General features: G+C 36.1%; 1 protein-coding gene across 1 annotated transcript in view; it reads left to right on the top strand.

Moving 5' to 3' along the window:
* The window catches only part of SORBS2 (sorbin and SH3 domain containing 2), a 201,500-nt gene that overhangs the window by 3,964 nt on the left and 169,943 nt on the right, over positions 1-27,593 (top strand). The window contains exon 2 of the mRNA XM_081959704.1: positions 24,415-24,552. The gene's annotated coding sequence lies outside the window, so the exon portion shown is untranslated. The remainder of the gene's footprint in view (positions 1-24,414; positions 24,553-27,593) is intronic.

The raw sequence follows: 27,593 nt of genomic DNA on the forward strand, positions 1-27,593 counted from the left end.
TTTTTTTAATGGTCATTTATTTATTTTTTTCATTTTTTCCTTTGGAGTAGGCATAACACTGACATTTAATGACATACCAATAATTACAGACATTAGCTGGTAAAAATCTATAAAAGGGGAAATTGTATAGCTTATAGCCATATAAAGTATTTGTCAATACTTTCAGCGTTAATTGATACTGATTTATAGAAGGTTGTCTGAAATCTCATTTTTCTAAGGTTTACATTGTACTGGAATTAGTAAATGTCTCTCTGGGCTGCTTCAAACGATCAAAATGCAGACCCAGAGAAAGATGGGCTAGATCCCTTCTAAGTGGACGAATTTCTTTCCGTGGAAACACATTCATTTGTATAAATTTTCCATAGTTCTAGAGCCTGAAACCGCACAAGATTTCAGCATGAAAATCTAGGCATTATGATTAATAATAGAATGTCAGAATGGTATAAAATTAAAGCATAAGAGCCATAAAGGAAATAGTCAGATAATATATTCATGCATAGGCAAAAAGCTCCAATAGTTGATGTATCTGTGGAAAAGAGCACCTCATAGAAAATGTTTGAGAAGTTGCCAATCATTTGAGATCCTGTTCTCCTGTTGACAGAAATTTGGTGAAAGGTTTAATCTAAGTAGAACACCAAGTAAGCAGTGGCACCACTAAGTAGTAGCACCAGTCTTACTAAATTCCCTTTCCAAAATGGACCACTTAGCTCCAATAAGTTATTTTACAGGCAACAGGTTAAAAAACAAAGGAGGATAGAATGGACAAACAATACATGAAATCATTTAGCCAGCTGAAAAAAGCTACCAAAAATAATTGTATCAGAATTAGGAATTATTGGAACTTCATTTGACTCAAAATCAATACTTAGTAACAACATGTACATATCCATATTGTTTTAATGGCAAACATACTGAAATGATAAATCATTGCTCTCTGGGATTTGTCTACCCCTGCATAACCCCCCCCCCCCAATGACTCACTCTACATCTCTTAATAGTTCTTCATCCTAGTATTATAGGAAGAGAGCCCTACTATCTATGTTAGTCTATGGAAGCCAAAATGTCTAGTAACAACTTTTCGAACTAATTATACTAAAAGTCTGGACTGTTAAGAGCTACACTTTATTCCTTTAATTTGTTAATCTGTAAAAGTGCTATCAGATTGCTTCTGAGTTTTGGTATTTTAATATTAATGGCTGTGCTTAGCCTGCACCAGCTAAGTGCTATAAACTGTTGTGATAGCTAATATTAGGGAAAAATTAAAAAGTAAAGTTGTTTTCCCATTATTTCCCATTTTATAGCAATTAAGATTTTAAAAGACAGTATGTACCTAATCAAAAGCCTTAATTATATTATGTGCTTGATCTAGGGGTAATGCTATATATATTTGAGGTGAATACTTCCATTATTATTCAAAATCATTGTTTTCTTCATATACAACCTGCTGTGCTGAAAACAAAAGAAAAAAATTGATGCATTCACATTCAGAAAAGATATCCCAATGACATTTAATGATAGAGCTTAAGTTAGTGGCTATATTTGGAGAATTCTGCATACACTGATTTTGTGAGTTTACCTTTAGCATCCATGTTGAATACATGCATTCATACAGTACACACACACGCACACACTCATATATGTATGCATGTATGCATACATGTATGCATACATACATTCATATGAATTTAATATGCTAGAGTAAATAATATGCATTGGCTGATTTTAAAAAAAGCAGGGACACTAGACTGGAAAGGTCAAAAAACATGCCAGAGAAAGTTGATGGCAAAACAAATCCATACTGTTGCCAAAAAAATTATGTGGATGTTTCCAAGAAATTGAGCAGACTTCAAGCTCAAAACAGAGCAGACTTTACCTTTTTTTTTTCTTCCAGTCAATTATGTCCAATGCTTGGAGACTGCCTGAACAAGACTTTACCTTACCTTTATATAATTAACAATTGAAGGGGTAGATCCAACAGTAAGATTGGAAACAGATATTCTGCTGAAACTTGCACTCGTCATGAAGAAACCATACATTGGCATCTCAAGCATTTTCTTTTGTATAAATAGAAAGGTTTTAAATATATTCTGTTATCACATCATGGCTCAAATACAAATGGCAAAGTTGTTTTTACACACCCTGTCCTTTCTTAGTAGTAGTCATTGATTTAAGGTCATGTTAACAATTCCTGTAAAATGCTTATTGCTCAATAGATTACAGAAGCATGTGATTGATATATGTGTGCAATCCATGTAGCAGACTTCTTTAATTAATACATTTTAATATTTTGATTAAACAGAAATCAACTTTTAACTAGAAAAAGATGATGATGATCTCTATGTCTGCCTCTGTATCTGTACAAATGAATAGCACCTGTAAATATCTCCTTAAATGTTGTTGTGAAATTATCTTGTATAATTTATGCTGGAAATTATCACATTATTCATTCAGTAATGTGGTTTGTGGAATTAGTAATCAAAACTCAGTCAGTTTGAGTTGTGTATGTGTAGCTCTTCATGCTGCTCAAGATAGCTTAATACAGTCAAATGGGGAACGTCCTTAGTCACTAGAGAAAGTTTGTCATGTTTGAAGAGTTACAGCTGCTGAACATGGACAATAGAAAATTGAAGCACTGTTTTTAGATGCATTTGGTAAGATTCTAAAGCTGTTAGTATATTTCATGTGCCTAGTTCTATTGTAACACACATATTGCTGCTATAAAAAGCTGTTGTTTTCATGGGTGATGCTTAAGTCATCTTTATTTTATCTTCAATGTGAGACTAACTCTGTTGCCTGGGATGCACATGCAACTTGTATTCCAGTATGTATAACACTTGTGATGTAAAAATACAAAGAAAAATGATCCCTTGTTGTTCTCCATAGCTTTTCATTTGCATCTTTCTTATCTGATAGGCACAAAGATATTATGCATGAATTAGAATGCAATTCTTTTTTCTCATTGGTGTGATCACTTGTACACATCAACAGACTTGAAAAGGATAAAACATACAAAATGTAGCTCTATAATCATTCCAGAATTAAGTTCAGATATAATTTAGAAAGTTAAAAGTGGGTAAGCCATAGAGAGTATTCTTGAAATGTTAACAAAATAGAATAGGTACATCTTCACCTCTGCCCATTTTTCCTTTACTGATGCCCTTAAAAAGGTAAAGGTTCCCCTTGCACATATATGCTAGTCATTTCCGACTCTAGGGGGCAATGTTCATCTCCATTTCAAAGCCTAAGAGCCACACTGTCCAAAGATGTCTCCGTGGTCATGTGGCAGCATGATTAAACGCTAAAGGCTCACGGAACGTTATTATCTTCCCACCAAAGGTGGTCCCTATTTTTCCAGATTCTGATCCTTACTACAAAGGTAAAGATGGATGCCCATAAGTCCTTTTTTTATTCCTAATGATGTAACCTTATTGTGGAGTGCTTTAGAAGACTTTTTAAAATTGTATTTTAGGAGTCATTTTATAAATAAAGTGTCCTGCAACTGGATTTGCCATGGTAATTTCTGCCCAATCTTTAAACAAGCTGAGAAAAGGGCTTTAATTCCAATTACAGTTGCACAGACTAGCATCTGATTCATAAAGATATTAGCTGATTTATGATTCGGCTTAAATATAATTCCCAGACTGGGAGGCAGATAAGGTATTCTCAATGCTATTAGCCCGAAGAGAAATTTCTGTCAAAGCCTGCACTTGCTTGAACAACACAAGGCAGCATGAAATATAGTAACTTTGTGTGGCATATCATGGGAGAAAATTAACTGCTGTAGAATACAATGGCATTTTTCTGACAGTAAAACTCAAATGTCTGGAAAGGTTTAGCTTAAAGTTTAACATCTGCTATGTATGCACCTGACAATGCTTTGAAGTCCAGTTATTGAGTATTAAGAAATTTTCTGAAAAGTTCAGTGAATCCAACTGGAGAAATGATTTCATGTTAAAATATACCCAATAAAAATATTCCTAACTGAACTAATACTTTTGAATTTTAAAAAATGACTTTCACTCTGGGTGTCTGTATCTATAGGTATCTACTATTATGTTTCTACCTATTTCAAATCATTCAATTACTTCCAATATTTAAAATGAGCATAGGGAGGACATGCAAGTTATTTTTTTCATATTTGATTTTTTTTTAACATTCTGATGGTACTATGAGATCATATTGCAAAGAATATAAAGCACAAATCCTAAATGACTGTAACCATTCTACTTTAGAGATGTCCCCAAATTTCAATTTTATGTGTTGTAGGATGGCTATGTTTTTAAGTTAAGAATTGCTTGTGAATCTGGGAGTGAATTTCTTCAATATACCTGATGCCATTTCCTGTTGGATAGTGGGTGGAGCAGCTTTGTCCTTGTGGGATGTTAACATTTCTGAAAAAAATAAACATCAGCTGGAAAACACCCTTATAGCATTCAAGACTTGTTGGACTAAGAAACGTTTTGTTGTTCAGGAAGATTGTAAGTCTGAGGCCTTATTAAAAGAAAACAGCTAAACTAAGTAAAAGACCACCTTTCCTATGTGTGTTTATACAACCACTTGCTTGTGATAATTGCTTCTGAATTCTCAACAGGTAATATGCAGTTGTATGGACAGCTACAGACCTCTTTTTTCTAAGCCATTCAGTCAAAAGCTTCCTTAAAAATTCAGTTTGTATTCAAATCTGTTTATGTTCAGGATTATGTCTTCTTTTTATTATACCTAGTCATGCTTTGTTGTATCTGGTCTCGTCTTCCAAATGACTGTAGCTCTCCATGACAATCAAAACAAAATGGGGAAAATGAAACTGCTATTCCTACTCCAGGAAGAAGATATTCAACACTGACTGCCCAGTATTATTTCATGTGTATCCTTCATTTCATATTTCATTTCATATTTAATATTTCATGGCTATTCAAGCAGCAGCCACATTCCTCCATCCAGTGTTAGTTCCTTGAAATTTAATTTAGTCTTCATACTCAGTGGGAAGGACATGATTAATTAGCAATCCCAAGGCTCCTCTTGAGGTATGAACATTTGCCCATCTCTTTTCAGTCAAAAGAAAAAAAGACATACAATACAATACAATACAATACAATAGTAGAGTTGGAAGGGACCTTGGAGGTCTTCTAATCCAACCCCCTGCCTAGGCAGGAAACCCTATACCGTTTCAGACAAATAGCTATCCAACATCTTCTTAAAGACTTCCAGTGTTGGGGCATTCACAACTTCTGGAGGCAAGCTGTTCCACTGATTCATTGTTCTAACTGTCAGGAAGTTTCTCCTCAGTTCTAAGTTGCTTCTCTCCTTGATTAGTTTCCACCCATTGCTTCTTGTTCTACCCTCAGGTGCCTTGGAGAATAGAAACAAGTATGTTTTGGAGTATAAGACGCACATTTTTTCCTCTAAAAAGAGGCTGAAATGCTAGGTGCATCTTATACACCGAATACAGCATTTTTTGCCTCCCAAAGCCCCGCCCCTTCACCAAAATGGCCGTGCATAGCCTTATGGAGGCTTTCAGAGAGCTCCTGGAGGCTGGGCAGGGCAGAAATGAGCAAAAAACGGGCCTTTTTTGCCCCCCCCAGCCCCCCCAGCACTCTATAAGCTTCCATAAGGCTATGCATGCAAGTTTTTGTGATATTCTAGGTAAAGTGTTGCTGAGAATAACCAGAAGAATAAGTTCAGAGTGGGACATATTGCAAGAATAGCCTTTATATTTTGCATTGGGGCAATTTGTTGAATTCTATACATGTGCGATGCGCCTATTTAGTTCTCTCTCTCTCTCTCTCTCTCTCTCTCTCTCTCTCTCTCTCTCTCACTCACTCACTCACTCACTCACACTCACACTCACACACACACACAGAGTGATTGTAGTATATTATATACTACACACACACACACACATACACACACAATTAGCACAAACTCTTAAGCTTTTTCTGCTTAAAAGTTTAAGAGAACAGGAAAAAAGAATATTTTTAGCCAGTTACTTTTGCTGTGTGTTTCAGAATAGATAAACTTAACACATAACAATATGTTAAGGTGCAAAGACACAATCTATTTTGGATCAAGCCTTATTTTTTTCTTTTAATTATCTACAATAGGCACAGAGTGGCTATACTCGGGCCAAAAAATGGACAGCAAGATAAACTTTTTAAATTAAAGAATCAGAAGAATTCATTATATTTTCTGTTATATGACTAGTTGAATCCAAAACAGGAAAAGAAATAAAATTAAAACATCACTTTTTAAAGTGCAGTGAACATCTATTTAGTTACAGTAAACACAGGAAAAAAGGAAAAAGTAATCACAGTCACCGCTAATATACATAATTATATTAGTTACAAACATTTCCGTTCCATTCATCTCTCTATTTTATTGGTAGTTTCCTAAATCTCGCTTACTTTAATGAAGTATTTAGCCTTATGAACAACTCGTTTATGTATACTGCCAGCTGCCAAGGAAACCTAGAAATGCTGTGACAGATATTTGCATCTTGATCTGAGAACAGCTATGGGCTATAAAACTCTGAGAACCTGTCTATGCAATTCTTTAAAATAGGGGAAACTTCTGATATATATCCTGATAAAAGAGGCAGTAGAAAAGTACGTGATCAGCTTGTCTCTATCCTCCTGCTAGCTTCAAGGACACACTTGTCTGGTGAAAGGAATCTTTTTATAGCAATCCTCTGATACAGCTGAGAGGAGTATGTTGAAATGAGCCAAAGTAAATGCCTTGCACTGTTCTCCTCTCACTATATTAGTTCAATAATTAGATAGTTTCAGTCTGACTGCTGGACAGCTCAGGTGGATATTTATAAACCCAAGTCTGTTCCTGTTGTAAATCTGTCTTGGAAATGTTTGATCAGAGATTTAGCATTTTGGTATCCCATGGATGTCAGCACTTCTATGGATAAGCTACAGCTCTAATTTCTTACTAGAAACTTTATTCCATTTGGAATCTGCATCATCCAAAAAGTACTAGAGGATGAAATCCTGATGAAAAATATAACATTTTTCATCCCTAAATGAGATGCAGCCAGATTGGATTGCCCCCCTTAAGTAGCCTTCTAACTTAACATAACATTAGTTGCACCCAGAAACCGTAAAGACTTGGCATTTCCGGCAGATATTAAGCTGTAGCAGTTGAGAACAATGTTGATTTTGGTGATACATGTTTGCAATAAGATGCCTTAGTTATTGTATTATTATTATTTTTAATAGTAGCTTTTACCTTGTTTTTTGCTGGTTTTATAAATTTTCTCATGTATTTTTTTGTGAAATAGATAGACATATACGTTTTCTAGATAAATAAAACAATAAATTAGAACTACATTGGAGAACTGCTAAAATTAACTTCAACAATTTGGTGTATATAGTTTTCAAATCCCAATAATAAGTAGTAATAATAAGTTACTAGCCAATGCATGTAAAGACATTTTATTCCAATTCATAACAATTAATTAGCATATAGATAGGCCTTAAATTGATTATTAATTAACTGTGTGTGTATGTGTGTATGTATGTCTCTTTGTCTGTCTGTATAAAATAGGGCTTACTAAGCTCATTGTTGTACTGTAGAATTGACATAATACTTTAATAATGGGGCCAGTAGATGGGCCTATCTAGCACCCTTGTAATTTGATACTACAGATGAACATAAGTTAATGTGGTCACTCATAGAAGAAAAGTTCACCTTATAATTTCCTTTTAAGTGACAACATATTTTTGTCCAAGGAATTATCTTCAAATTTCTTCCATTATCAATTTCTCAGTATTGAGTTTAAAAAACATTAAAGTCAAAAAAGAGAACATAATAACATTTAATTAGATTTACTCATATGTTGAAGGAGTCCTACTCCAGGGTAGAATGGCTTGGCCTAAACTCTGCCTGTTCAATACTGGTGTTCATTCTTCTTTTAACTTCCAATATAGAAAACTTGGATGAATGTTTTGTAGCTTCTTCAAGCGAATCAGGCTGTATTTGATTTTTTTGTAGTAAAAATGTCTCATTAAAGAATTCAGGAAATGAATATACTTATCTTTTGATGATTATAATTTATCACCTTTTAAGAAATTAGATGGTTGTTGTTAACCCTTGATCTTTGGGCATACAAAGAGTTTGACTTGCATGCCCACTAATTAATGATATTTTTTTTATTCAATTAATAGGAATCTTGTCATCCCCAGTGTCAGCGAAGTCAGGAGATTCAGCCAGTTCAATTGAGTATAAAGATTTATTACAAGAATCTGAACTACTAACAGTCAAGAGAAATTAGCAGGAATTAAGAATAGAAAGTAATTCAAGGTGGACTGGACTTGTATATCTCTTATGAGTGCAGAGGCTCATGATTGATTATGTTTTAGACCCCTCCATAGGGCTCAACGTGGTCATCTCTTACAACCAACAGTTTTTCCTGCCTTCAGTTATTACTGAAGTGTTAATATGTGAAGTAGTTATTGACAACATGATGAGAACCCCTATGCTACTTACTTGGGCAAAGGTTCACTCTCCCTGTATATAATAATCTGAATAATTTTTTGCCATAATTTAGTGTGATATAGCAGATTACACCAATCTTATCCTTCAAAGATCTCCCACCTTTGTTTGTTTTTGGTTCTATGACAATGGTGTTTATACATTGAAAACAAGACAAAATTCCATAGGTAATTCTAGATTTAATGTTGCAATCCGATTATTACCCTGACCCTTGTATTTAATTATTTTCTTCTACCATATTAAAATTGCCATGTTCTGGTATATTACATTCATTTTAAAATGGTCTTTCCCATTCAATCTATTTTGCAATTTTTTCAAGTGTTTTTCCTATTTGAAAACTGTTCCTTTCTATCTTATTTTTTCCTGGTGGTATTTTTGAACTCACATTATTATCACATATAATTGAAGGTACTCCTGCTGGAATTGTTTTCCATTGATCTGACGTTTCCCTGACTGTACATGCTTCCTCATCTGAAAAAGCCCAGTGGGTTAAGTTCCTTCACAACAGCTTCCCTAAAAGAAGTATAGGAAGTTTTTTTTTTGGGGGGGGGGGAGGAAGGAAGATATGAGATAAAAGACAAATGATTCATGTCATGTTTATCTTACACAGAGTACATGCAGGAACATCATTAGAATTCCATTGAAATGCTCCCTTTCTTTAAAATTAATTTCAGAAGAAAATGTTCTTCCATCAAGTTGGTTGAACATGAGTAGAAGAAAGATGCAGAAGAATTTCTATCAACATTCTATTTCAGATTTAGAAAAGAGATTGAAGAAGATTGGGGATCTTCAGCTTTTTTCTGCCTATCTTTGGGCTCTATCAGGGTCTCCGTCAAAGAGTTAAAAACATCAAGAGCTGCTTTTCTCAGCTTTTAACTTCCAATAGGAATGACATGAGAAGAGAGGAGCATCCAGTGGTGGAGGAATAACAACTCCTTTGGCTGTTGTGTATATGTCCTGTTGCTAAGGGAGGCTTGCAGCATTCCTGAGGAATGCACTTTGAATCGCCTTTTCAAATTAAGTCTGTCTTTTCCCTGAGTGAACTGTGTGGTGATAATTGTCTCCTCTCCAAAACATTCTTCTTTGAATTTGCTGTAAGTTCTAATACATAAAATGCCATTTGGAAGAAATGAACCATTTTATATTTATTCTCTTGATGAATCAAAAGTCTTTCTTAATTTACCTTGTATGAGGTTTCCAAATTTGGTCCATAAAATTGCTTCCAATGCTTGTAAAAGTAGCTTGGCTGGATGATTGTCATCAATTAAAAATCTATGTAGTATGTGAATTAGAAATTCATGAGTACTTTTGAAACATGATCATTGGGGCTATTTGTAGATATTGGGACAGTTAGTGTCTTCTAGAGGTTTTCTACTAGTTCCACAATTCCCAGGCAGCATGGGAATCTGGCCTTAGAATTCCATATTTATAATCTAGGACGATTCCTAGTTGATGAATGGTGAATTATTGTGTTGTGAATAATAAAAATAGCAGCACAGCAGCAGGCTTAATAAATAGCAAAATTATGTTTGTGATCATTCAAGTAATAGCTTACTGGATGAATACAGATTCATAAAAGCCAATGTTCTGTTTTTATCAGCAGCCAGATACCTTTCTGACATTGTCCTGAGGGAAACCCACCCTCAGTAATGAAAACTGTAGGTTAACGAAAGTATTCAATACCAGCGAAGAGACAAATTGAGAGTTCAACTATTAACAATTGATGTATATCATATTCATAAGTTCATTCTCTTTGAAAGCTGGGGAATCTGGATTCTGGAACTAGTTTGTTGTCACTAAAATACAATATCACCAAAGGCAGAACTCTTCACTATAAGAATACATTTGGACCACTCGTTTAAATACATAGAAGGCTGTAAAAGATTTACTGCTAGGGAACAGTTAACCCTGCCCATGATGATAACACAACTTTCAGAGTCAGCAACTTTTGCTTCTTCCCTCCCACTCCCTCAAATCTTCATATTGCAACTATTTTGCTCTGACTGTCTCTATGTAGGGGCCAGTGAGAACTTTGCTTTCTATTTTCTGTTTTCTTACATTCTAAATTCAATTTATGAATCACACTTAAGTATGTCCTTTAGGCTACCTTTTCATAAGGCTGGTTTCTATTCATCGTCACTTTTTCTGAGAGAAAGCTTAATCAAATGGGGATAGATTGTCATTTTGCAAAAAGACGGGTTGTTTTGCTTCTCCTTTCTGTTTTCTGATAGTGAGCTGGTTACTTGAAATTCTACTTAAATTTACATCCCGATGAACACTAACACAATACAGAAATTAGACAACCAGATCAAGAGAACTCTCAGTGACCTCACTAAGAAAGATCAAATTACCAAAGAGGAACAATGGCAGATGAACACAAATTCCTATGCTTCTATGGATGCTCCAAAATACACAAACCAGACATATTACAATGATATATCCAGCCATATCTTTTCCATGGACCCCTACCTACAATATCACAAAAGAAATAACAAAAAAGCTTGTCACCTCACAAAAGGAAACAAACACTTCATCAACTCCACACTACAGTAACTTCAAATCTGTGACCACGTTTCTCCACAGCATACCTGACTTAAATAAATACACAAAGATTGAAACACCCAGGAGTTTGAATCTTATAAACCTCTAACTACATACTTCCAATTTGATGGACAAACATAATAAATTAAAGGTACACCTATGGGATCACTGCTTTCAGGATTGATATGGATGTCATTATCAATGTCTAAATGCCATAGCACTTCCACAAATATAACCCAAAGTATGGGTCAGACATGTAGACGACAACTTCACCATAATAGAAAAGGACCAATTAGAGAATACCCATAGAACCTTCAACAATATCTTCAAAGGAATTGAGTTTACCAAAGAAGAAGAAGAAAATAATTCACTACCCTTCCTGGATATCCTGATCAGTAGAGGCCACAATGGCAAACGAGAAACACAAGTGTACAGAAAAACCACCCATACTAGCCAAGTGTTCCACTACCACAACCCAGCCTCCTTCAAGAGAAGCTGTGCAAAAACTTTATTTAGATGAGCACAAATTCATTACAGCAATCCTGAACAGAGAAAAAGGAAACAAAGCATCTATATAACATATTCCAACAGAATAGATATCCAGACAACTTTATCAAAAAATGCTTGACCAATCAACCTAATACAGCACAACCAACACAAGCCCTAAAAAGAATAACATTGCCATACATCAAGAGCATCTCAGAAACCACCAACAAATTACTACAACCACATGGAATCAGCATAGCAAACAAGCCAACTAAAGCCTTTAAAACATTCTAAGTAAACCAAAAGACCCAGCATCCCTAAAAGAAAAAACAAGTCATGTACAATATAGATGCCTGCAACAGCCACTATGTGGGACAAAGGCAGAAAATAGGCAGAAGACCTCCATAAACACCAACTAGCAGTCAGAAGATATGATGAAAGCTCTTTAATTTCACAACATATGGACAGAACCTTAACCATCGTTTCTGTTGGGAAACTGACCATTCTCCTAGACCAAGCCAAATCCAAAAATGTTAGGGAATTTATAGAAGTCTGGCACTCTGACAAATTAGACATAAATAAAAACATAGACATAAACAACATATGTATACCATGCAAAAGGAACAATCAACAAGCCAAAAAGGGAACTAAAGGAACAAAACACCTACCCACCAGCAATCAACACCCAGATGAGTAGATTTACTCCAAGATTAACATGAAACCAACAATCAAGTAAACAATACCCCAATCAAGCAACGCCAACAATAAGCTGCCCTAGCAAAATACCTCTAAGACCACCCCAACAAACACAGACAGGCAAGCCACTAAAATAGAAACTGAGAGCAAATCTCTAGTTTGGGTAATGTCTGCAAGAAAACAGCCAAGCTCAGAGCATCAAAGACCCTCTCATTCCAACCGTGCGCTACAAATATTCTCATTTATTGACATTCTATACTTAGTCCTCCCTTGTTGAAAAAGAATAACACCATATAAAGAGAACTGACCTTGTTGAATATAAAAAGCAGTGATTTGGCAGCATCTCCAGCTATCTTATTAAACAATAGGTTTCTGTCCTGCATTTCCTGTGAAAAATGCCAGTAAGCTGATTCACCCTGTACTGTTAAAAAAATAAAACAAACTATTAAATATTTAAGATATTTACGTCTTTTGTTAAAGTGCTATAATGGCCTTCAAATTTCTCCAGTATGAGAGAGAAAAAGAAAACTTTATGAACCTTTGAAATGGATTACTATAAAACCTGGATAAGAATTCCAATTTGTCAAAATTTTATTACTTCCAGAACTATATTGCACACTTGTGAGCCACTCCTATCTCCTACTGATGAATTGTAAGGGTTTTTCTTTGGCGTTAAGGGAATTATAATTGCATACAACCTTCCTACTTTTTTGGAACTAAGAAATTACTCAAATTATTGCTTACTTTGGGAAAAAATAGGCCTTGATTTATTTTTGAAAAATATCTGATGCAATGTAGGACTACTTGTAGGCATCTTGGCCAACATATTAACACTTATATACACTACTTTTCTTTAGGAAGTCAACGTGGTATTTCTTTACATCTTGACAACAAACTTGTGAGATAGGTTAAACTAAGTGTAATTTAATTCACCTGTTGGCTAAGTGTAATGCTTTTTGCAGGGATAGTTTTGTGAACCAAGCAATTGTGTTGTATAAATCATGGATCTTCATTTTTAAAAAGTGAAATCTACCAGTTATGAATTATTGGACAAGTGGCTAAACCTGAATGTCCTAGGTCAATTGTGTAATCTTAGAGGATTAGAGAAGATGGTTACATACAGGAACTGTTGCAGAGGCAAAATGGGTTGAAGCCTACTTGCTAGCGAAAGGGCAGGTGCCAAAATGTCTGAGACAAAGGAAGAGATACATTCCTATCAATCTGTATAAGTCTTTCCTTAAGCTCGAAATAGAACATGCTAGGTTGAAAATAGAATATTATGTCATATTTGCAAGATTCAGTTATTGTAATTGTACAATAAAAATAGCATTAGGACTCCCAGTTTTGCTTCTTGTCTGGATTATCTCAAAAGGCTGATATCAATCTTACAAGTCTGAAAGTACATTTCTGCTCCCTTTCCTTTACAATCCAAGAAACCATGGAAGGTCCCTTCTGAGAAGTTTGCCATGCCTTCATTCCTTCTGAGGGCTCAGCTGCCTCTTATCTGACCATTGCTTAGACTATGGCTTCTTTTTTTCCTCTTGTCTCTCAGGGACGTTCTCTCAGACTATTACAAAAGGGTACTAAAACATGCTTTAGAAGCTGGTTGGCAGGTTTACCATCCTGCAATCTGGTTATCTTAAAATTTCCATTTTAAGGGACTAATATGGGCCCTTTGGTGTTAGGATTTTGAGGCAGTTGAGAAGCAGTTCTGAACCTATCTAGTAACACTGGCATGTGTGAGAACCTTGATGTCCTTCTGGCTTTATGCAATTCTACTAAAAACTTTACAACACAACTTTTACTCTTTGCAGAGCTGCAACTACTGATTTTATGGGCAGATTATTTTTCTCTTTGACTGACTGACTGACTATATTTATAATCTACTCAATCTACAAGGTGTCTAAGTGAGTAGCAAAGAAACATAGCTGAACTATTGCTCACTTCCTGACGCCTAGACTGAAGGCAAGCATTAATCATTTCTCAAGGGAAGTATCATGGGTGTCTATTTGTCAGTTGAAAAATGCAAGTAGCTACAGACATACAATATTGTTTCAGGGTTACAAGCTACCTTTTTTGTATGTGAACTGCCCACCTAATTTTCTGGTTTGTCTGTCTCTCTCTATCATTCTATAGGTAATCTTCAATTTACAATCATAATGGAGTCTGCCCATTATAGTCAGAAGTTGTGATAGTTGTAAAGCAGATCACCAAATGATTACATAGATCTATTTTATGACGTTTTTTATAATGGTTGTTAATTGAGCACAGTCATTAAGTAAACCCATTGCTTAGTATGGGTTGATTTTGCTGATAACTGAAAGTAAATGCTGATTTTCAGCAAAAACATTGTACAACATGGCAACATGATTGTGGCACACTGCAAACAGCGGTAATCAAAGCCAGTTGTCAAGTCATACGGTTACACAACCATGGGATGGCAGCCAACAGAACTTCAGTACCGGTCATAAGTACCTTTGGTACTTAAACTAAGTGATTGGTTATAAACCAAGGAGTTCTTGTATTGCCTGTTCCTGGTACTTCATATGTGCAAAATTTCAGTCTTCTATATTCAGCTCGCAACTAAAAGAAAAACACTTATTAAATAAGATACTTTCTAATAGTACGACAAACCGCCCAATAACAACTGTTTCATCTTGACTGAGATTGGAGACATAGTATCACATGAAATATCAGCAATTTTGTATATTTATTGTAATTTAGAAATGTAAAACTACAAATGCACAAAGATAAAAAGGATATCAATAATGCATTCAATAATACATTTGCAATTTTAAAGCTGGAACTCCTAGACAGAGGACAGGGTTTTTTATGGTGAAATTTCAGCTTTATTTTGCAATAGCTGAGTGTGAAATTGTTCCAAGTGATTATTTAAAAGGATTTCTTTTGTTTTGTTGTTTATTGGGGTTTTTGTTCTGTTAAAATTTATGACAAAGGGAACTTACACCTGACATTCTGTAAAACTGGAAGATCCATTCTTGTGTTGTGCCATTTCATCTCCAATAGAAGAGAAATTTCATTTGTAAGTTTTCCATTAAAGAAATCTGTGAAAATTAATTGACTATTTAAAACATGTCCATTTTAAAAGCATGAGTACTATCTTATTTGCTCCTAAGAATTGAGAAATAAGTATGCACATCAATATATTTTTTAAAAAGATGCATCTTTGAGATGCAAAATAGTGACAACAATTTAAAACAAAGAAATACCTGAAAATTTAGGACATTTTCTGTAGCTAAGTATTAGGACTGTTTAATTTCTGAAGTTCACAGTAAAGAGGCTCTCACAGCTTCTGGAATGTGACACTTCAGTGACTTTTTCACAGTTCACTCTGCAGACACAGTACACTTTGTGATTCTATATGCCTCATATATTCCTTGTCATTCTGCATACATAATTTCTTCTTTAATTAGCTACTCTGGTCACAAACAGCAGGAGAAACTTATCTTACTATGATCCATCTTCCTGAATTGCTCTTAAGCCAGAATGAGCATTGTAAACCTGACATTTCCTCCAGATTTTTTCTATCATTAAGCCTTTGCCTCACTCATGATTCAAATAAGTCAATTGTTCTTTGTTTCAAGTATACAAATAGAGATACAACACAGTATGGATGGGACTACAGGCAAGTTTGCTTTCTGTGGTCATCATACATCTTGCCTAGATCCTGAAGACACTGGTATTTTATTTGTTTAATTGATTGACTCATTGACTGATTGATTGATACCCAAATCATTGATTGATGATTTGTACAGGGACTCAAGATTGCATACCCAGTGCTCCCTCCTCTTCAGGTAGGCTTGGCTAAAGAAGAATAACTGGTCAAAATCCACATAGCGAGTTTCTGTAGTTTAGTGGAAGATTAGAACTTCCTGTGTCAGTCCAGTACTTTAATCACTTCACCACACTGATTTGCCATTGATGTTTCTTTTTCAAGGCAAAGCAGTGCTCCTTTGACTCTGAGAACAGGATATTCCCACATCATAGCAAATGTATGTGCAATACTATCTGAATAATGTGCCTATTATTCAGTTAGTATTGCAGATAGAGGGAGACTTTGGTTTCAATGCTTTTCCTTAGCATCTCCCAGTATCCCCAACATTGGAATCTCAAAGAAAGATGTAGACAATAGTCTTTATGGGTGACATCTGCTTTTCTATGTGCATGCTTTCTTGATATAGGAATAAATTAGTTTATAACTCCCTGGAGATTTAGATGAACATGACTAGAATCTAAATCTTTACTGTAATTCTGCAGTGACAAATAGTTGACAGTCCTTGAGAAGACTGGATAGATGGTGCAGAATGTATGACATCCAGTCCTACTTCAAATTCTATGCACTTTTTTGTAGCTCTCCATATGAAAAAAAAATTCAGCCTTTCTCTTTTCACACCCAAAGGTTTAATCGTTGAAGGAAGTCATATCATGTGCTTACATTCTTTACATTCTGTCTCTCTCCTGCCCAAACAATTTCTTCCTGGTCAAATAACATTCATATGCCATTGATAGAGCCCTAATACTTGAAACATTTATTTGTGTAAGCTATTATCTATTGTTTGGAAAGATATAGTTGAGAATTGAGTAGATTGCATTTGGAAGGCATATAAAACTCCTTGTTCCTTCTCCATGAAGTGCATCAACTTACTTATAGTAGAACACCCCAGACCATCCTCTTGTGTCTTTGTAAAGTCAAGTGAATGGATTAGAATGTGATCCATGCATTATCAATCAACTTTGTAAAAGATCTATCTAGAACAGCGTTTGTCAATCTTAGCAACTTTTAAGTCATGTAGGCTTGAACTCCAAAAATTTCCCAGTCAGCCACTGATCCCAAAGTTCCCCAGATTGAGAAACACTGGTCTAGGATGAGAGTTGATATCATAATGTAGAAGACTGAACTTTCAAACCTACAAAAATACTACTCATTATCTTCAAAGTATTTGAACCATCTTATAAATTCATCCCAACATGTTAGATAAAAATTCCTACCAGCCTCAGTCAAAACTTCTGATTGAAAAAAATATATTCTGGTTTGCTTTGAGTCATAGAATAGAGTTTGTGAGCTATTCTTTCTTTGAATAATTACTCAAAGCAATAATTTAGTCTATAGTCCTACTGGATGTTCACCCATTCTCTGTAATGGGAAAAATAGTACATCTCATACATCTTGCCATTACCAAATGTAGCCACAGTACATCTAAAATATGCCAGACTCTCAAATATAAATTTATTCAAATTTGGATTTGTCCTGATCCTATCCATTTCTAGTCTCCAAGTAATATTATAAATCTCTGAACCAGAAGGAAATAGAACAAGTATTTACTAGAAAGAACTGGTGTCTGGCCTGTTAGTTTAGTGAGGTTTATGCTCTAGCTTTTTGGTAATTAAGGTTTAGTGGTAATGCATTACAAAAGGCAAAATTATGCATGCAACCAATGCAAAATGTAGAATATATCATATATACTGTGTGTGTGTGTGTCTCTGTGTGTGTGTGTATGTTGTATTTGTACTGATAAATAAATAAAGGGAGACATACACACACACACACACACACATATATATATACATACATATATACATACATACACACACACATACATATATATATGTATGTACCCATAGCTGTTTCATTTTTATTTATTTATTTATTTTTATTTTAGAACATTTATATTGTCCCCTACTCGCCCATGGCAATTCAAGGCAGCTTACACAAATACAAATACATCATATAAAAATAATAAAAGGAAATAATAAAATACTAAAAAATAATAAAATAAACTGTCTTGACAATGACAAAAATTATCTTGAATGCATGTGGGTCAATATTAAAGGGGGGGGGGGGTGGAAATGACATTGCCATAGGTGTACACTATAGGTGACCTGACCAAACAAGAAATAGATGAACTTTTTGCTAGTCAGTTAACTAAAGTATGTAGGAAGCATATCACAATAGTAATGGGAGATTTTAACAATTGGGAGACAAACTGTGCACCAAGTAAAAGATCAAACAGGTTCTTGACAAACCTAGGGGACTACTTTGTTTCCTGAAAAGTAGAGAAGGGAATAAGGCGATCAGCCAAATTAGACTTAATTCTCACTAACAGAGATGAAATGATAGAAGGTGTTGAAGCTACGGGAACCATGGGGGAAGTGATCATGCAATATTGGAATTCAACATTATGCAAGCAAACAATAAAACAAAGTCAAATTAGAATTTTCAATTTTAAGAGAGCTAATTTTAATAAATTTAGAGGTTGGGAAGGATTCCATGGATTAGAATCTTCAAGGGGAAAACAAGCCAAGAAGCTTGGGAAATTTTGAAAAGTGGGATTATAAAAGACCAGTTTAGCATAATACCAATGAAGAAGAAAATAGCAGTTCTCAAAAGAAACCAGCATAGCTGCATAAAGAACTCTCTGACAAATTGAAAGACAAAAAGGATAAATATAAAAAGTGCAAACAGGGTCACATAACTAAGGCAGAATATCAGCAAATAGCCCAAGCCTGCCAAGATGAAATGAGGAAAGCTAAGGCTTACAATAAATGAAGGGTAGCGACAAAAGCAAAAAATAACCCCAAAAAAGCTTTTTCCAACATGTTAAAAACAAGAAAAAAGTCTAGGAAACAATTGGTTCATTGCTGGGAGAAAGTAGCGAGAAGGTGACAAGCAACAGGGAGAAAGCAGAACTACTTAATTTGTTTTTTTGCATCTGTCTTTACAGAAAGGGAAAAAACAGTCCAACCTATCAAAAACAGCACCAGAAAAAACAGATTAGGAACACAAATTAAAATAGGGAAGCAAATAGTAAGTGAGCACCTGCTACCCTAGATGAATTCAAATCACCAGGACCAGATGTATTACACCTCAAGGATTTGGAGGAACTGGCAGACAAGATTTCAGAACCACTGAACTATATCTTTCAAAGATCCTGAATCACTGGGGAAATGCCAGAGGACTGGAAAAGAGCTGATGTAGTTCTCATATTCAAAAAAGGGGGGAAAATAGATCCAGGAAACTACAGACCTATCAGCCTGACCTCTATGCCAAGGAAGATTCTGGAAAAGATAATCAAGCAACGAATCAGTGAACACCTAGAAGCAAACAAAGTAATAACCAAAAGCCAACATGGGTTTGTCAAAAACAAATCATGCCAGACTAATCTTATTGCATTCTTTGACAAAGTGACAAAATTAGTGGACCAGAGTAATGCTGTCAATATAATTTATTTGGACTTCAGTAAGGCATTTGATAAAGTAGACCATAGATAAAGTAGAAAAATGTGGGTTAGACAGCATCACCACCAGATGGATTCGTAACTGACTGACCAACCGCACTCAACATGTAGTCTTCAATGGAACTGCATCTACATGTAGGGAAGCATGCAATGGAGTTCCCCAAGGCTCTATTTTAGGACCAGTACTCTTCAACATTTTCATCAATGATTTGGACAAGGGGATAAATGGGGAACTCATCAAATTTGCAGATGGCACGAGGCTGGCAAGAATAGCCAACACTCCAGAAGTTAGGCTTAAGATACAGAAGGATCTTGACAGATTTGAACATTGGGCGCTATCTAACAAAATGAAATTCAATGGTAAAAAGAGTAAGGTTCTACATTTAGGCAAGAAAAACAAAATGCAGAGGTACAGTATATGTGGTACCTCACTCAATAGTAGTAACTGTGAGAGGGAGTCCTAGTGGACAATCACTTAAATATGATGTGTGCTGTAGCTGCCAAAAAGACACAATTCTAGGTTGCATAAACAGAGGGATAGAATCAAGATCACGTGAAGTGTTAATACAGCTTTATAATGCCTTGATAAGGCCACTCTTGGAATACTGCATCCAGTTTTGGTCACCACAATGTAAAAAAGATGTTGAGACTCTAGAAAGAGCCCCCCACCAATCCCCATCCCGCCAACAACACAAATTCATACAAGCCATTTACTGGGCTCTATCCTGCTCTGGGTTCCCCAGGCCTGCTGGCAGAATTGGGTCTTCAGCACCTTTCACAAGAGTGTTAGAGTGCGGCCAATCTAATCTCTGGGAAAATGATGTTCCAGAGAGAGGGAGCCACCACAGAGAAGGAGGCCCTTCTTCTGGGTCCTGCCAGACATATCTCCTTAGGGCAGGGGTGTCCAAACTTGGGAACTTTAAGACTTGTGGACTTCAACTCCCAGAATTCCCCAGCCAGCCTGGCTGGGGAATTCTGGGAGTTGAAGTCCACAAGTCTTAAAGTTCCCAAGTTTGGACACCCCTGCCTTAGGGGATGCACAAAGTCGCACAAAGGCCCTCCTGGCTACAATTGCCACCTGCTCTTCAAGCAGCAGTCACAAGTACAGGAGAACCCCCAGATTATGCTCAGAGTCTGTTTGAGGCAGTGCCACCCCATCCAAGACCAAAGGTGGCAATTCTCCATGGGTCAAAGAACCCCAAACCAAGAGCCACTCAGTCTTGCCAGGGTTCAGTTTCAACCCATTGCTCCCTATCCAGCCCCTAACAGCCTCCAAGCACTACGAGAGGGAGGTCATGACATCGCTTTACTCACCATGAGCTGAGATATACAGTTGTGTATAATCAGCATATTGATGATATCTCAGTCCATGGTAACAGATGATCTCACCCATCGGTTCCATATAAATGTTGAATAGGAGCAGAGAAAGTACCGAGCCCTTCAGGACCCCGCAAAGCAGTGTGAGAGGGCTGAATCTCTCCTTTCCTATCAACACTGACTGAGAGTGGCCACAGAGGAAGGATAGCACAGATCCCCCCCACTCCAATCCCCCAAAGCTGCTCCAGAAGGATGCCATTGTCAATGGTATCGAAAGCTGCCAAGAATCAAGTAGAGCAAGGATGGATACACTACCCCCATCCCGCTTCAGCAAGGGATCATCTAAAGAACAACCAATGCCGTTTTTGTCCCCTATCTAGGCCTGGATCCTGACTGGTAGGGCTCTAGATGATCTGTTACATCATTGGATCAAAAATAGCAAGCCACAGATGTGTCAGTGCTGAAACTAATTGTTCCTCAGTATATAATAGAATAGGGGTGTCAAACTCGCATCACGGCTGTGTCACGTGGCATATCAGGACTTTCCCCCTCTTCGCTAAACCAGGCGTGGGCATGGCCAGCATGTACCGCCAGTTTGATAGCCCTGAAATAGAATATATAGTGAATATCAGGTATAGTCTGCAATCTCTAGTTGCAAACTAGAGATCTCTGCAGCTTCATGTATAAAAGTAATCCATTGGTCATGCCCCTCTTCCTCCCCAAATTATTCAAAGTTGTTGGCTACTACTCAAACAGTTCCCTTGCCTATAATTATCCTTTAATTCTAATTTTCCATGAATATTTTGGAAAAACTTTGATTTTAACTTTAACTTTTAACTTTTATTTAATTTATAGACCGCGCCCTCTCCCAGAAGGGACTCGGGGCGGTGTACAGTCATATTAAAAACACAATAAATATACATAAATATAAATATAGATATAGATATAGATGTGGCTGGAGGAGGTAACATATAATTTACTGTACAATAATAGTTAAAGTTCAAATTAAAAAATTTAAAAATGCATTAAAAACTACCCCTAAAAAACTATCCCAGAATAAAATGTTTGCCAGGAGGTATAAAATGGGACTATAAATGGGCCAGGCCAGCTAATTGGAACAGGTGGGTCTTGAGTTTCTGTCGGAAGGAGCGGAGGTCGGTAGTGGTTCTGATATCGGGGGGGAGGTCATTCCAGAGGGTTGGGCCCATCACAGAGAAGGCTCTACTCCTGGGCGCCGCCCGTTGGCATTGCTTAGTGGACGGCACCCAACAAAAAATTTGTTGCATTTTTGCTTTAGATTTCTACTAAAGAAATAGATCTGTTTAATGTTAAGCAAAAGCATCAGTTAATCAGAATATAAACTTAAACCCTCCTTGCTAGTCTTACTAGCACAAGCAACAGTCTAAATTAGGAAGGTATACTGATTAGTTTAGTTATGCAGTAGTCTACTGACTAAAACTAATATTGTGATTGCCTTATAATCTAAGTTTCAAAACTACTCTAGTTTCCTGGTCAATTCTGTCTGAAACCCCATAAACTGCCTTATACCTGTTTAGACTATCTGTCCACCTAGCCCATAATTACTGTTTTCACCTTTCCATGACCTGTTGCCCAATCCTTTTTAACTGCAGACTTACTAGGAGTAAAGCTAAGTCTTTCTATATTAAAAAAAAACCTGTTGTGGTTTCTATTGATGCCCAACGCGAATGTCAAAGAAACTAAGCATGCTAATTTCCTTCCTCCTTCCCTCTTCCCCTCCAGCCCTCCCTCTCTCCCATTTTAGTTATTTAGCACTATTATTACATTATGAATGGCTCTTCGTTCTCCCATTTGGAGAAGAGAAATGCAAGGAGCATCCCATAAATGGAATAGCGACAGTGATGGTTGAATCAACCCGAAGGTTGAGCTCTGATGCTTTTGTAATATTACAGTTTAATATGAAAGAGTCCTTCACACCTGCTTAATCACAATTTGCAGCTTGCTGAATGCAGCACTGACTATGTTCAAGACTTTCCTCCCACATAGTACATTGGCAAAAGCAAACAAAATTATGGCTTAGCAGTATACATGAAAGAGAGTGTATGCCAATTAGTAGAACGTTTTATAAATACTGCTTATATTTAATCAGAGACAACAATTAAAGAAATTGTTCCAGAAAATGTTTATTATACTGTCTTACTTGAATAAAATATGAATTCTAGGAAATCCGTTACTTGAGTGCTTTTCTTAAAAAGAAACCCTTCCCTATGTGAGTTTCTATTGCTGAGTTTTGTATTACTTCTTCCCTCTCCACCTGAAAATATCCTGTGTATCAAGCACCAAGGTATAGGATTAATTTACCCCTTTCAACAGGCTATAAAAATTTGATTGTCTGAAACCTGAGCGGAAGATTTAAAATTTGTTGTGGCGTGTGTGTGTGTGTGTGTGTGTGTGTGTGTGTGTGTACACTATTTATCCAATTTAATAGGGAAAATCTTTGGAAGAATGTTTCAGAATAAATATGAGTAATCTGGTGGTTTCTGGATGATGTAGGATTTGTTTTGAAAAACAGTTAGGAAATCAAACAATACACCCTCTTCTAGACATCCTGGAAAGTTTACTGACATGTGGGAAAGGGCTAATTCACAAATAATTACTTTTTCCTTCCTGGTGGTAATGATGCTCTTAAAATGGAGATATTTTTTGAAATTTGGTCCTGCCAAGATCTCTACCTTTCTCTCAGTCACAGCTTTCCATCTGCAAAGATAGATTCTTCTTAAAGTTTCTAAAATAGTGTTGTATTTGTTTATCTATTTAGTACCCAATCATTGAAGCGTCAGCAAGCTACAACATCAAAGGTTTAAATCCATAAATATACCAAAACTCTGAATCTAAAGATTAAAAGTTTTAAACAAGAAAATGATGTGTTGAAGATGTTTTGAACATGGTGGGCGACTAAATATATCAAATATATAATTATTATTATGCCAGTCTAAGTTGAAGAGAGCTTGATTGTTTATCTTTCATGGCAGTGAGTAAAAATGTAATTGCAACACTGATTGGTTTCGGATTCCTGGTTAGTTAAATACTACAATGTCAACAGCCTCTGTCACTAACATTCAGAAATAGCTGAGTGACTGATTCCAAAAATTTAGTTGCAAACTGGAAATAAACTGGTGGCTTCCCTTTTAGGAAGCTGAGTTTGTTCCTGGGCACTGATGCCAGAAGTATCCAAAACATTTGGATGCAAAATGAAGTAAGGGGAGAATGAACGTCTGTTCAGAGAAGCTGGCATGAGTCTGTCAGAAACTAGAAACACAACATTTTCTGTGCTTGCCACACTGGTTGCTGGGTCCAAGAAAAATGAAGGTGATTGTGGTCTAGTCCTGGTGCAAACACGCAGTGTGTTTTTTCGAATAGCCTGAAAATTGATTTTTCTCAACATTTCAAAAGTGGATGTGGAATTTGAGCAGCAGACCAAGTTCTCCTAAGTTTCCTGCCTATGTACTTTTCTGGTTTCTCTTACTGTGGACAAACCCGCCAAGTGCTGAAAATAGCTCAAATGCTTCTAGAACAGTAGCAGCAGCCAGCAGCCGAAATTCTTTCCTGCTCTTATCGCCTTCTCTTTTTCTCTTGATTGCAGGTTCTTGTTCTTCAGTTAAACTTAGACCTTTAGAGGAACTAAGCATTTAGAGAAGACCGGGTTAACAAGATCTGGATGTACAAGAACAAAAGTACTAATATCTCCGACATTTCAAAAACAGGAAGACTCGTCTGACTGGTAATTCTCTACTTTTTTGTGTGTGTCTATCTTAAGGTTTTGCGGTTTTGTTCTGCATTCTTAGCTAACATTTCTAGACTATAAATTATCATTCTATAAGAACCTGCCACAAGAGTTATACTTCTTTCTCTTTTTTCCCCTTTCTCATTGTGTATCTTTAATATGCACATATTACACAAAAGCTTTGTGAGGCTGGGTAACTTTTGCTTAACTTTTAATTATTCAGAAAAAAAAGTTACCAAATGCCAACTATGTTCATAATTAATTCTAAGTAGAGAGTGATATTTTAGTCTTTTGAATTTTTATTTTCTGTCTGATTATTGCATTTGAAAAGATTTAAACATGTCTAAAGTTGAGAGCTAATCATTTGCTCTTCGGAATTGGACATCTATTTGAGAAAATCTCATTTTTACAGTGTGCTGACCAAATCAACAAATCCTACAGAAATAAAAAAAGTTTCTTTGGGTTTTGTTGTTATTGTTTTATTATGAATCCACCATATCCTGATATAATACCTTTTAGGATTCGTTTTAAGTTTCTCAGTAACATAGTGCCTGCCAACAGCCGCCTATGCTTAAGGTTTGTCGTGCAAGAAAAGCTACATCTCTTCCTGAGTACATGAACTGGTAATGATTTGCTGACTCCTTTAGCTTCCTTTTGTTTATTAACTCTATCCTTACCTCTATCGTTGGCTAAAATTCCTTTGTGCCATTTTTTTCTTTGAATAACAATTTATATCAATATTATCACTATCCTTCCTTAAACTTATTTTAATTGTCACTTTCTCTTCTTTCAACTCTTTCTTCAGTCTACATTTAGCATTTAGCAGACTGATGAAGATTGGCCTGACAGCTAGATAGAATTTTGATTGGTCTCCCAAAACATACAGTGGGTGGCAGATTGGGGAAGATAGTATTTTACAGTCACCAGCCAAGAATAACAACAGCAATCAGTCTCAGACTATCTCCTAGAATAAAGAGGGATACAGAATTAGAGTAAAAATAGAGGATGACCTTGGAAAATCTTTTTAAAGAAGGGTTGCCACTAATATGATGTTCCATCAATCTGTTCTCTGGAGCCCACCAGTTATGTGATTCCTTATATTTCACAGAGGCAGAGCAAACGTAAGATTAATTGGGCCAAGAAAGCCAAAAGAACTACAACCTGGAATAAGAATTAGTCTGAATGCAGTTCTCCAAATAAGAGTAATCCTACCTCAATTTGTTCATTTGGGGAAGGCAAAGGCTGGCAAACATGTCAATACTCAATTATGGTATTAACTTTTCGTGAAAATGCAAGAATGATGTGCTAAAGAACATTTTCTGCAAAGTAATTTTCCACTAGTTCAATATTTAAAAGCCCTCATTTAGCTTCCAAGAGCAAATTGCATACAAATAATTGCTTTCGCATTAGGAGCAAGTAAAGCCAAGTTGAAGTCTAGGATTAATTTTTGTAGCAAAGGACTGCCTAGCAAATAAGGGTCTGTAACTGACAGGCTGACATAACGTGAATGGAAGGGATGTAAACCAAGAGCTGTCGTTCTACTGAATGAAGGGGAAATCTCTGGAGAGGAATGGAATGCTTTTCTTTTAGCAAATATACCTCTGCATTCATAGAGAACAAACAGTAACATTCTGTGCAGATTTCCTCTTTGACAGTGTGTTCTTTGTTCACTCTCCAGTACTGGTGTCAAAGTTATTGGGGGGGGGGGGGGAATACTATTTGGATTTGTGAAAATTTTACCTGACTCAGTCTTCAGGAACTCCGTAATGTTAAAAGAAATATTAGCATAGCAGATATTAGTTAAACAAATAAGTACCTTTATGCAGACTTAGTAGGAGCAGTTGAACATAAGAGAACTTTATTTCTGAGAAAATGTATATAGGATTGATTGATAAAGGACTATGAACCGGCACCAGTGTTTGTATAAATATTCAAAAAGGAAAGTTACATGCATTAATTGCTAAGATTTTAGAGCAAAAATGCTGCCCCATAGCAACATTTTGTAATCCTAACTCAGTACGCTAGCTAGTACGTTCCCTAGCTTCTTCACAAATGTTGGGATTCAATTCTCATAATATTTACCCAACATATCATTAGCAGATTGAGAAAATCTACATTATCCCATGATCGACTCAGCCCACTTTACATTCAACTGTTCCTCCTCTCCACAACCTATATGGAACTTTTGCTCCCATAGAGATAAATTTGCTATTACTTATGAAGAGATTAGGACTGTAACTTCTTATGCATAGTTGGATTTGCAATGAGTTTGAATAAGAAGGTAAAGGTGCCCTCAAACAAATCCTGGCTCCTAAAATTGCAATTTTATAGGTTAGCTCTCTTGGATGCTTCTGTTGTTTGTTGTATTGCTTCACAGCCCTGAGTTTTCCCATAGTCACCTTTCCAAATACCAGCCAGGTCCCACCCTACGTTAATTGAATTCTGTTTGTAGACTAGAGGATCAATCAGTTAGTCCTAAAAAGGTCAAAGAATAAGTAGAATTCTAACATGGTTTAACATTAGTGAAAGCATATGTAGAGTATATTTAAGGATAAAGAAATGTATTTTGAATTTGTTCCTTTCCTTTTCTGAGAACCTTTAAACAGCTTATTTGTCATAGTCTTGTGATCAGAAGAAAGTTCTCCTGTAGAAGGGAATGTGACTTATAAGCAAATGAAGCATAAAGTTCAGATCTGGATTAAATCTAAAGGTATATAATGATGCTCATAGAAGTGGTTTTTCCTGTACTTATCTTTTTCCTGCAGTCTTTTTCTCTCTCCTCTCCCCTTCCCCAACTCCATAAATGGATGGTGTGCTTCTGCCTGATTTTTTCCCCCTGTACTATTCAGCATTCTACATCACCTTACAGAATCCCTTCCCCATTCTTTTTCTAATATTTTCAGATTCTACTAGTGCACAGAGAACATAATTTGAGTATCTTCATTTCGGTCATCCAATTTACTATCTCTAAATCTGGACTCAACATATTTGGTCTCTTATTTTATGAAATAAGCATTAGACCAAGCTCTTTATTTAAT

The sequence above is a fragment of the Natrix helvetica genome, assembly GCF_964273705.1.
Source record: "Natrix helvetica genome assembly, chromosome: 7".
Taxonomy (NCBI): Eukaryota; Metazoa; Chordata; class Lepidosauria; order Squamata; family Natricidae; genus Natrix; species Natrix helvetica.